This window comes from Dromiciops gliroides, chromosome 5 (genome assembly GCF_019393635.1).
Source record: "Dromiciops gliroides isolate mDroGli1 chromosome 5, mDroGli1.pri, whole genome shotgun sequence".
Taxonomy (NCBI): domain Eukaryota; kingdom Metazoa; phylum Chordata; class Mammalia; order Microbiotheria; family Microbiotheriidae; genus Dromiciops; species Dromiciops gliroides.
The window spans coordinates 115,609,750-115,622,230 of NC_057865.1; the positions used below are offsets into that span (position 1 = coordinate 115,609,750).

Consider the following 12,481-nt stretch of genomic DNA (forward strand, 5'->3'; position numbering starts at 1 on the left):
CTTGAAGTCAATAGAGGTGGGGTCTGTCAGAGAAGAGAGGGCCGGGAATTTAAATAGGATCTTGGATGAGTAGGGCATCTAAAGTTGTTTATGGCTTTGCAACTCTAGACTCACTCAGATTCTTAATTCCATTCATCCACCCACACTTAACAAGTGTTTGGAGCAGTTATATTTACATGACAATGGGGCACAAACAATGGGGAATTCTTAATTGTTTATTGGAGAGTTTCCTAAATTTTTTCTGCTCTGAGATTTTAATCAAGTGAAGTAGATGTCCCTACCCCCTCAAACTTTAATTTTTTTTGGGGGGGATCCTTAAAACATGGTTGATAAAAATTATATATAGATCACATGATTTGGAGCTTGAAGGAATCTTAGAGATCATGTAGTCTACCTTTCTCATTTTACAGATGAAGAAACTGAGGCCCAATGAATATCATTCAACATGCATTTATTAAGCACCTACTATCCATCAAAGCATTGTAAGTTAACTTAATTTGCCCAAGGTCACACAAGTAATGGGGTGTGTGTGTGTGTGTGGCGGGGATTCAAACCCAGGTCTTCTAAATTCAAATCCAGTACTCAGATGCAATTTTTTTCCATCTGTATTTCCATCTTAGAAAGTCTGACCCTACACCTTGGAAAATATGTTGCAATCCAGTAAGCCATTTAGACTTTCTTTCTCTTCTGAGTTCATTGCCCACTGCCTCCTGGACATCTCCACTGGCAACTCAAACTTAACAGCTCAAACAGAGCTCATCTTTTTCCTTAAAGCCACTCTTCCTCCAAACCTCTCTGTTTCTGATGACACCCACCATCCATCTTTCCCACTTTGGAATCAGTGTTGACTCCTCACTCTGCCCTACCTCTGTATCCAGTAAGTTTCCAGGTCTTGCTGATTCTACCTTCATCAACATCTTGTTCCCTTCTTCTTTCTCCATTTACTTTGATGGTTCAGGTACTTATCATCCCTTTTGTAGATAGATGATTGCAATAGTTTCTTAACTAACCGATCTCCTTACTTCAAATCCCTCCTTTCTCCAATTCACTCTTCACCTAGTCAGGGGGGAAATGGGTGGGGGCCTTCCTCTTAAAAGAATTATACCTCTCAAAGACAATCTGATTAGAATAAAAGTCTTTTATTTCGGTGTTTAGAGAAAGTGACCAAGAGGGAAGTCTTTGACTTCCCTTGAGGGGAGGAGATATCTTAGAGACATCTTGCTCCTCCTTTAGAAGAAAGGCAAAAGCTTTTATAGAGGTTGGATGGTTTGGAGACAGATGGAGTAACCACCAGACTATGAAGAGTTCCCTTTGGGGGTGGGGTGGGAGAAAGATTCCTGAGAATCAGGGAGAATTTTCTTTTGGAATGATAGTCCTGACTTCTGGAATTATCTGTCTCCTAGCTCAGGTAGTAGCCATGCCTAACTGACTTTCCTGCTATAGAATGTAATCTCCCCTTCTTAAGTGTGTTCCTCCTGATAGCTAGTTGGTCAGTTTAAACTTTAACAGTCCCTTAATTCCTCAATATGTCTCAACCCCATATCAATAGTTACCAAATTAGTATTCCTAAAAAACGTGGGTTGGACCCTGTCACTTTCCTACTCAGAAAACTTCAATGGGTTCCTTTGCCTCTAGAACAGAGCACAAAATCCCCTCAACTGTCTAGCTCTCATCTGCCTTTCCAGACATTTCATATTATTAATTAATTCAAATAGTCCAATGTCAAGTCAAACTAGCCTACTATTTGTTCCCAAACTTAATTTATAATCTCCCACCTTCACCTCCAACTCTTAAAATACCTAACTTCAATATCAACTCAGGTGCCACATTTTACACAAGACTTTTTATGACAACCCCTTTACCCCCTTGTAAATATTCTCTTTCTCTTGAATTTACTTTATATTTACTTATCTGAGTATATTTTATTTTGTATAATTAGAATGTAAATTACTTGAGGGAGGGATTTTTTATTTTGTCTTTGTGTCTTCAGTTCCTTGCACATAGTAGTTGCTTAATAAAATTGATGTTTGCTGATGTGCAGTGCAGTTACCTTGTAATCCTGAGAAAATTATACAAGAGGAGGTCAAAGTATCACAAAACCAGTTTTTATTTAAAAGTGATTATTGAGATAGGAAAAAAAAATATGAGCCACACAGTGTTTCTGGTTACATAACTGGTCCTAATATAAACAAAGTAATGAATGGTGCTAAGCCTGTTAACCAGGCTTTGTTTTAAAGACAGACTGTAGAATGCTGGACATTCTTTGAAATTATTTGGTTTGAATAGCTTGACATGGCACATGGATTTGGTTAGGGGAAATGGGATGGTGGAAGAAATTGAGGCAATCAAAGGTTAAGGGACTTACCCAGGGTCACACAGCTGTTAAGTGCATGAGACTGGGGTTTTTCTGACTCCAAGCCCAGTGCTCTTTCCATTGCACTAGGAAGACTAGGAGGAGGAAGGAGAGAGAAGTTTAGCAAATGAGAGGCTGCATACACAATGAGGAAATTCCAGAAGTGGGTGTGAGAGGACTTTTCCAAGGATAGGTCCCAAGTTCCGAGAGAAGGGATGATCAGACCCACTTTCCTATTTTGACCTGTCATAACTGTTTCTCCTGCATTCTTCTCTGTTTCTTTGTCTTGGAGTTCCAGACAAATATGTTTCATCTTGCTGCTCTAACTGGAGCTAAACTGCCCAGTTGGCTAGACAAAAGCACCACAGCCTAGAATAAAAGATTCCAGGTCAGAAGCCTAATGCAGACAATTCCCTAGGGTTGGCAGAGACAAAGAGGAAGTTGCTGGATCTTGGGGAGCTGAATCCTGGAGCTTGGGTGCGGTGCACATTAGCCCCACAGAAGGAGGGACTGTCGGGCAGAGATTCACAAATAGAAAACACCTTCTCAAACAGACAGATGATTCTCTGGCCCAATTCTCTGACAATGACTTTTGGTCATTAAATGTCTCATTTTCCTATAGCAGTCCATTTTCCTGGCTTTTCTAAGTCATTAATTATGATCATGCTTTACCAAATGTGGAAATTCCCTTTGCTGCTGCTGGCCAACCCTCCTTTCTGAAGAAGTCTCCACCAGTACAAAAACATTTTGTGTTTTCCTCAATTGCCCACAGGGAAAATTTCATCACTCTCTCCCACCCCAACTTTTTTTCTTCCTTTAAGGCCCTCTGGTAATTTCCAGGAATCTAAATAAACCAGAATTATTTCTATCACTGGGAAGGCTTTTTTGATGTTTGGCTTCCCACATCAGAAAAATAATTAAACTTCTAACCAAATTTTCTGAATACCTTTTAGCAATAGAAAGTAACTCAACTGAAACAAAAAAATGAGCCAAAATTCCAGGCTGAACATTTTTGACCAAGGTGATAGCTCAGAGACTGAGCAGCTCTGCTGGTAACTGTGGTCCAGTGGTAAAGGAAATGATTTTCATTTTGATCTGCAGTTAGTTTGTACAGAATTCACCCAGGATCTCTTGCACATTTGTGTCCCCCATGGTAATAGCGCCATCCTGGGCACCTAGAAGGCAATCAGGAAGGCTTGAGTTCAAATTCTGACTCAGACACTTAAGAGCTGTATGATCCTGTAAAAGTCACTTAACCTATTAGCCTCAGTTTCCTCATTTGTAAAATGGGGATTAAAATAGCACCTGACCCACGGGGTTGTTGTGAGGATCAAATGAGATAGCACATGTAAAGTGCTTTTTAAATCTTAAAACACTATATAAGTAGACAGGATGCTGGGCTTGGAATCAGGAAGACCAAATCCTATATCATCTATTTACCATCCTTAAAAATTAGCCCTCCCCCCAAAAAAAAAACACACCTCAACTCTCCAATTCAGACTTTTACTAATGAATACTGACCTTACTTAGCCTACATTTGAGGTACTAAATATTAAAAAAACTTCAGTGGCTGGTCAAAAAAATATAATATTGATCAGTAATAATTCATGTTTTTATGGTTTTCTGAGCACTTTTTGAATTACTTTGCTTACAATAGGGCAGTGAGGTCAGTTATACAAGTAGTATTATTGCTGTTGTGAATCGACTGTGAGACATGGGAGACACTCGCACAGGCCCACCCAGCATGGTGTGTATGTACTCTTTATTATAAACATAGCAGAATTTCAGTAGCTCAAAATAAACGTGGGATGCACAAATTTAGAGACATCCCCACTCTAAACATTCGCATACATTATTTGTGTCCAACCTGTGGTAGATCCTTCCAAGCCAGTATTGGTCTGATCAGCCACAGTAGGACAAACTCTATCTTGACCCCAACATAATTATGTCATTTTGGTGTTCTTCAAGCAAGAAGGACAACCATTGTAATAGCACCAAGATCACCCTCACCTCATGTAGGCCCTTAGAAAAGTTCCTTCCCATACAAGATACTCCGTGGGTGCACATCTTCTAAAAGCAACTCATAGTTTATGAGCAACCATTGTTATATCTGTTTATTTATTAGTTGACTCAAGAACACAGTTCATAGCAAAGGCTTTTAGTAAAATACCACAGCAGTAAGCAAATATCACTCAAACATTTCACTCATAAATCTAGGGCTTACTCTCCTACAAATATGTGCACCATCAGTGGGAAGAGTAGAAATACAAAGTGAATATACATGGAGGGCTTTGGTCAATCTCCAACTTTTTTGTTTTCATGGGAGAACCAAAAGATCTTGTGTGGCCCCTGAACACACAGAGAGGAAACTCAGGCATCTTGTGCTATAAGGTTGCCAGTGTCTTCTGGTGATGCTGTCAAGATGCTCCTGCTGGGTTGGCTCCCTGTTGGTCTCTAATGGGATGGAGTCCCTCAAACACAGCATCAGCTAAGCTTGTCTCTCTGTTATCATCTTCTGGCTTCAGCAGGAGCCTGCAGATGAGTTTTTTCCTCATGAGAGGTCACTACCATCTATCTCTCCTTTAGCTTAGAGCATAGAGATTTAAATTTCAATTCTCTTAATGAGGGGACAGGCCTATCACCTACCCAGTCATAAGCAAGGAAGAAACCTTTAGTTCCTCTCTCTCCCTAAGGAGAGGAATTTGTCAGATCCTATGAGTCTCTGATACTACTTTTCTCACCAGAAGGAGAGCCATGCCTTCATGGGTCAAGTCCTTTTTGGAAGCTAGAATAGCTAGCAAGCTAAGTACAGCCCACAGGCATTTAATCTATCTTTGAACCTACTTCTTTATATTCACTGGGAGAAATTTATTTTAACCCAGACCTGTATCTGATTTAGGGTTAGAAAGTTCCCTTTAACTTCAATCATAACTTCAATTTAACTTCAAAATAAATTTTTTAATGATTGTTGCTTTTCAGCAGATTGCCAAGATCTATCTGGGACTGAAGCTACATGATTTTTCTCATCTCTTCAAGATGCTTTGGTTCACCCATGCAAACTAAAGGGAGGGACAATGATGAGAGCAAAACATACTAGACTGAGCCAGGATGAGGCACCACCTTCCTCCACTTCAATTCTTTGTTCCAACTTCCTGTCTTTATAAGTGTAAGTGGCAGGCAACAAGCCTCATTCTGGACTTCAAGCAGCCTTACAAAAATAATACACATATTTGTGGAGCGCTAAGAACTTTCCACACAAACAGTCTGTGAGATATATAGTGCAAGCATTATCATTTTTATTAATAATATTGTCCAAATAGTAACAGTTTAACATCTAACAAGAGACTAATGTCTATTAGTTCATATTCAACAATAATATCTTTTTTTTCAACAATAATATCTAAAAAAAATCTTTGTTAGGTAGTTATGAGCTGCACAACATGCACATCTTGTCCTTAAAAAGAATGGAATCTAGTAAGAGTGATAAATTTGAACACAGATAAACAGTACAAGAAAGTTCATAAGAGAAGTACAAAGTACCAGGATAGCCAGTGAAGAAGAGATCATTTCCAGCTGGAGAGGGGAAGAAGCTTGTAGAAAGAATGACCAAATGAATGAATGATCAGGGAGGGGTTCATGGAAGAGGAAATATTTGAGAAGGCCATAAAAAGCTGAATAGGATTTCAATCTACTGGTGTGGGATTGAGGAAGGGCATTTCACATACAAAGAAAAGTTTGATGTAGGAACTTGGGAAAGATTGGGAAGTGTTTGGGAGATGAGGATTTGTCTAGTTTGGCTAGAATGTGGAGTACCTGACTGAGAGTAACGTGAAATGAGTCTAGAAAGGTGGGTTGGCGCCAAATTTTTGAGGCCTTGAAGCCATAGACCTATAGATATTAAACCAGACCAAAGGATATTAAACCTTATGTAAGGAAATCCAATCAATCAAGCAACAAACATTTATGTGCCTACTAGGTGTCAGGCCTCATACTATGTGCTGGGGAATACAAAGACTAAAATGAAATAGACTCTATCCTCAAGGAATTTACAAGGGGGGAGGAGACATAATGTACTTATTTTAATAAATACATAATATATGCAAAATAAATACAAGGGTTTTGGGGGGACAGAGGGGGCACTGGGGAGATCAGAAAAGTCTCCACTTAGAAAAAAGGCACTTGGATACGAATGATTGGCTCAGGATCTGAATAGTAATTCTCCTTGTCACCTCCAGAAGGACTGGGGGATGTTTAACCTGAAGGAAAGAAAATGGGGGTGGGGAAAGCATGATAGTTATTATGTAGAAAAATCATTATAAATGTGTTCTGCTTAGATCTGGAGGATAAAATTAGGAATAAAGGTTGGAAAGTTGCCAAGAAAGGTCCTCCATACAGGAGGTGGACATCAAAGGCACAAGTAAGGGAATTGGCCTGTACTGGAAAAAGAGCCAGATCTTCCTTGGAGACATAAGGGGAAGGGCATATTGCTCATGGGGTCTTGCTCAGTACTAGGCACAAAGTAGACACTCAATGAATGCTTACTGAATTGAATTGAGAGAACAGTTTTCAATTCGTGTTTACAAAGCTTCTACTATTTGTTATTGATATGGTTAATTATGCTGATAATTTTCTTAATATTGAACTAGCTTTGCATTTTTTGTATAAATCCCATCTGGTCATAGTGTATGATCCTTGTGATATATTGCTGTAATCTCCCTGCTAGTCTTTTATTTAAAATTAGGGTTAGGGTTGCATAAGTATTCATTAGGGAAATTGGTCCATAATTTTCTTTCTCTGTTTTGGATCTTCCTGGTTTAGGTATCAGCACCATATTTGTGTCATAAAAGGAGTGTCGTAGGACTCCTACTTTACCTATTTTCCCAAATAGTTTATATAGTTTGGGGATTAATTGTTCTTTAAATGCTTGGTAGAATTTGCTTGGAATCCATCTAGCCTCTACTATATCTATCTATCTCTATCTCTATCTCTATCTCTATCTCTATCTCGATATATTGCTGAGTACTGATGATACAAAAACAAAAAGAGGCCAAGGTGGGAGGGTATTTCAGGCATGGAGAAATAAATTTTACAAAGGCATGGAGGTAGAAGATGGCTTCTTTAATTTGGGGAACAGTAAGTAGACTAGTTTGACTGGAATGCAGATATTGTGAAAGATAATTATCATTTTAGGTGATCATTTGACATGTATCTGTTGTGTATCAGTGATGTGATATGAATTTTGGGAGATACTAGGGGAAACTTAGTCTTGGTCCTTGCTATCAGGAGGTCTGGAGGTGCTTGAGAAAGAACATAAATAAATGAAAAGTTACAAACACTGTTTTATGAAAAGTTAAGAATACACATCACTCTTCATTCAAAAGCCTTACATGATTTACTTTTTGCCTAGGTAACAGATATTGGATTTCCTTAGCTTGACATTTGAGGCTCTCTGTCATTTGGGGTCTGCCTGCCTCTTCTTTTCCTCCATGCTTAATTCCAATTCCTTCTCTCTGGATAGATTGGTTTTCTTTTTTTCTTTTTTTTCTTTTTTTTTAGAGAAGCAATTGGGGTTAAGTGACTTTCCCAGGGTCACACAGCAAGTAAGTGTTAAGTGTCAGAGGCTGGATTTGAACTCAGGTACTCCTGACTCCAGGGCCGGTGCTCTATCCACTGCACCACCTAGCTGCCCCTAGATTGGTTTTCTTACTGTGTGTCATGCATATTTCTGCTTTAGCACTGTTGCTTAGCCTCTTCACCCTATGGAAGTTGCTTTGGCTTTTTCTCCCCTCTCCCCTCTTTGCCCTCCCATCTAGGCCCAGATTAGGTATAGTCTCTTCCAGGGAACTTTACCCAGATGTTTTGAGCCTCAATGAATGCTCCCTAAATCAAATATGATGTTAAGTCTATTAGTTATGTCTGACTCTTTCTGACTCCATTAGGGGTTTTCTTGGCAAAGACAATGGAGTGGTTTGCCATTTCCTTCTTTAGTTCATTTTACAGCTGAGAAAACTGAGACAAACAGAATTAAGTGATTTGCTTAGGGTCGCAAAGCTGGTAAATGTCTGAGTCCAGATTTGAACTCAGGTACCCCTGAATCCAGGGCCAACACTCTATCCACTGCATCACTTAGTTACCCCTATGTTTCCCTAGAAACTAGGTGGTACAGTGGATAGAGCACTGTGCTTGGAACCAGGAAGATTCACCAGTTCCTCATCTGTAAAATGAACTAAAGAAGGAAATGGCAAACCACTCCAGTATCTTTGCCAAGAAAACCCCACAATGGAGTCACAAACAGCTAGACATGATTGAAATGATTTAACAACAATATCTACATATGATGTTAAGAAGACTTATGAGCATTTAAAACGGGCAGAAGTGATTATTAGGGAGTAGTATGGGTTCACTAAGAACATCATAAGAAGTAGTATGGGTTCAGTAAGAACATCATGCCAAAGCAATTTTAATACCCTTTCTTACAAAGTTAGCTATACTGGTAGAAGAAGGAAACGCTATAGACATTATAGTGCACCTACTTCAGAAACACCTCTGTGCATGAGTCTAGAAAGGAGGTCAGACAAAGAAAAGCTAGTTGGACACACCAAGACTCCATTCCCCGGAGGAAAGTCTGTGCAACGGTATAGCCCCTCTGAGAAGCCATATTCTCCAGAAAATAATGAGTACTGAATAGGAGCAGTGGCAAAACCTCCCACTGAGGTTTCCTAAGCTTCCTAAGGCAGGGGTTCCTGAACCAAGCATTCTGGACCTAGAGGAAGTGTTTCTGGACCAAGCAGAGGAGTCCTTGGGTCAAGCAGGGGTCAGAGCTGAGGAATAGCAACAGAAAGAGCCATGAGGAGGAAGAGGAAATCCAGACCTAGCCACTACCTAGTAATGTGAGTTATGTATACTGTGCAGGTCCAGGGAATGGGGACTCTTTTGTAATTCCAAGGGCTTTCACCTATCAGAAAGTTCTATTCAAGTGAGTATTACAAGTTTTGATTTTAAGTCTGGAGAACTATATAGGATCCTAAGAGAGAGAGATCCGCCAGAAAGGAAACAGTATTGTTTTCACTGCTAATAGGCTTAGGACTTTAATGTTTTTTCTCTCCCAGATTAGATAATGCCTATCCTATAATTATCCTTGTTAGCCTTAATAATTGGATGGAACCTGAGGGTTGTTTTCTTTGAAAATAAGACAAACTGAACAGATCCAATCATTATAGAGAGCAATTTGGAACTATGCCTAAAAGGCTATTGAGCTGTGCATACCCTTTGATCCAGCAATGACCACTACTAGGTTTATATGCCAAAGACATCCCCCAAAAGAGAAAAAGGCCTATTTGTACAAAAATATTTATAGCAACTCTTTTTGGGGGGCAATGAGGGTTAAGTGACTTGCCCAGGGTCACACAGCTAGTACGTGTCTGAGGTTGGATTTGAACTCAGGTCCTCCTGAATCCAGGGCCAATGCTTTATGCAGTGTACCACCTAGCTGCCTATAGCAACTCTTTTTATAGTGGCTAAGAATTGGAAATCAAGTGAATGCCCGTCAATTGGGGACTGGCTAAACATGGTATGGTATATGAATGTGATGGAATATTGTGCTATAAGAAAAAAACAGGATGATTTCAGAAAGGCCTGGAAAGACTTGTATGAACTGATGTATAGTAAAGTGAGCAGAACCAGGAGAATGTTGAGCACAGTGGCAGCAATATTGTTTGATGAAGAACTGTGAATGACTTAACTCTTCTCAGCAATACAATGATCCAAGAAAATCCCAAAAGACTAATGATGAAGCATATTATCCATCTCCAAAGAAAGAGCTGATATTGATTGAATACAGACTGAAACATGCTATTTTTCATTTTCTTTCATTTTTTTCTTTTATCCAAATTTTCTTGTACAAAATTACTAATGTGATATTGTTTTACATAAAAAAAGAAAATAAGACAAATTATGATATTTTCAAGGGGAAACCTTGGAGGAGAGCACCAGCCAAAAAAATATGATAATTGAGAAGTCTTCAAGACTGAACATGGTCTGTATCAACTCATAGCTTCAGTTCTAGGCCATAGATTATACTTTTAAGACAAGGAGAAAGATGGGCTAATCAATAATAATAATAATAAAGTTAAATAAATTGGTATTTGGATAAGCAGCTATCCCCATGGTATTGACTGATAAAGGTTGCTGTCAACTTGGAAGAAGGTCTTTAGTGCTGTGTCACAGGTCTTTGTCTTGAGTACTATGCAATTTTTTAAAATCAGCAACTTAATGTCCAACGTCTATATGGTGCTTACAATGTACCAGAGACTAGGCTAAGTGCTTTGCAATTATTATCTCATTTGGTCCTCATCACAACCCTGGGTATTTTGCAGTGAAGAAACTGTGACAAATAGAGGTTAAATGGCTTTCCTAGGATCACCCAGTTAGCAAGTGACTGAGGCTGGATTTGAATTCAGGCCTTCCTGAATCCAGGCCCAGTTCTCTATCTACTCTGTAGGGAAGGCCTCAAAAGTTGTAGCGCAAAACTGTTACTGATTCTGTGATACAAAGTCATCACTCCTTAGTCCTTTGGTACATATTCAGTCCCCAACTCTCAAATTTCTTATTTTTGTTGTTGTTTAGTTGTTTCAGTCATGGCCAACCCTTTGTGACTCCATTTGAGGTTTTCTTGTCAAAGATACTGGGGTTGGGGGGAGGGTTGCCATTTCCTTCTCCACTGGATTCTTTTTTTTTTTTTTTTTTTTTAGTGAGGCAACTGGGGTTAAGTGACTTGCCCAGGGTCACACAGCTAGTAAGTATTAAGTGTCTGAGGCCGGATTTGAACTCAGGTACTCCTGACTCCAGGTCCAGTGCTCTATCCACTGCGCCACCTAGCTGCCCCTCCAGTGGATTCATTTTGTCAGGCAGAGATTAAGTGACTTGCCCAGGGTCACACAGTTGGGAAATATCTAAGGCTGGATCTGAACTCAGTTCTTCCTGACTTCCAGTGCTCTATCCACTGCCCTGACTGCCTCCCAAGTCTCTTAAAGTGCAGCTGAACATATAAGAATTTCCCCAGCGACACCCAGAACATGGTAGAACATAGTTATACTGCTCTGCCACAAAAGCCATCATTTGGTTCTCTTTTTACCTCCCTGTTAATACACTCATATCTTCAGTCAGAGAGCAAAGGGTCAGTTTAGGGAGCACCAGCCCAGAGAGTGGCCTGAGCTATCAAAGCATTAGAATGGGAAGGAGGCTGATATCCTCATTAGGGGCTCTAGGCAAGGGGCTGCTGCCTTCTTGCTCTCACAGCTCAATGGTCTCGCTTCCTTGGCTGAGGTAATAATGAGGTCCCTTCCACCTCTACCAACCTATGAATTCTGTTAACAACTTGGCAGATGACAAAAATCTGGGATAGAATCAGCAATAAGAAAAATTCTGATAGGCTAGAACTAAAGCCAACAAGCTGAAATTGTAATATGTCATCCTGCACTTAGGTTTTAAAAATCAATTAAAAATACAGAAGGATCAAGGGAACTAATAAAAAAAATGCACAGGAAGGTGGGCTAGCTGTACCAAATCTGAAGCTTTACTATAAAGCAACAGTCATCAAAACTATTTGGTACTGGCTAAGAAATAGAGTGGAGGATCAATGGAATAGGTTAGGCACAGGAGACACAGTAGTAAATGACTTTAGTAATATACTGTTTGATAAACCAAAAGACTCCAGCTTCTGGGATAGGAACTCAGTATTTGACAAAAAATGCTGCGAAAACTGGAAGATAGCATGGCAGAAACTAGACACAGACCAACATCTTATATCTTATACTAAAATAAGGTCAAAATGGGTACATGATCTAGATATAAAAGGTGATACCATAGATAAATTAGGAGAGAAAGGAATAGTTTACCTCACAGATCTTTGGAAAGGAGAACAGTTTATGACCAAACAAGAGATAGGGAATATTATGAAATGCAAAATAGATTATTTTGATTACATTAAATTAAAAAGTTTTGTACAAACAGAAGCAATGCATCCAAAATTAGAAGGGTGATGGAAAGCTGGAAAACAATTTTTATAGCCAGTACTTCTGATAAAGGCCTCATTTCTAAAATATATCAGGAACTAAATAAAATGTATAA

At 39.3% G+C, this 12,481-nt stretch overlaps 1 protein-coding gene across 3 annotated transcripts in view; it reads right to left on the reverse strand.

Annotated features, from left to right (window-relative positions):
- The window catches only part of MKLN1 (muskelin 1), a 387,994-nt gene that overhangs the window by 314,392 nt on the left and 61,121 nt on the right, over positions 1–12,481 (reverse strand). The window lies entirely within an intron of this gene.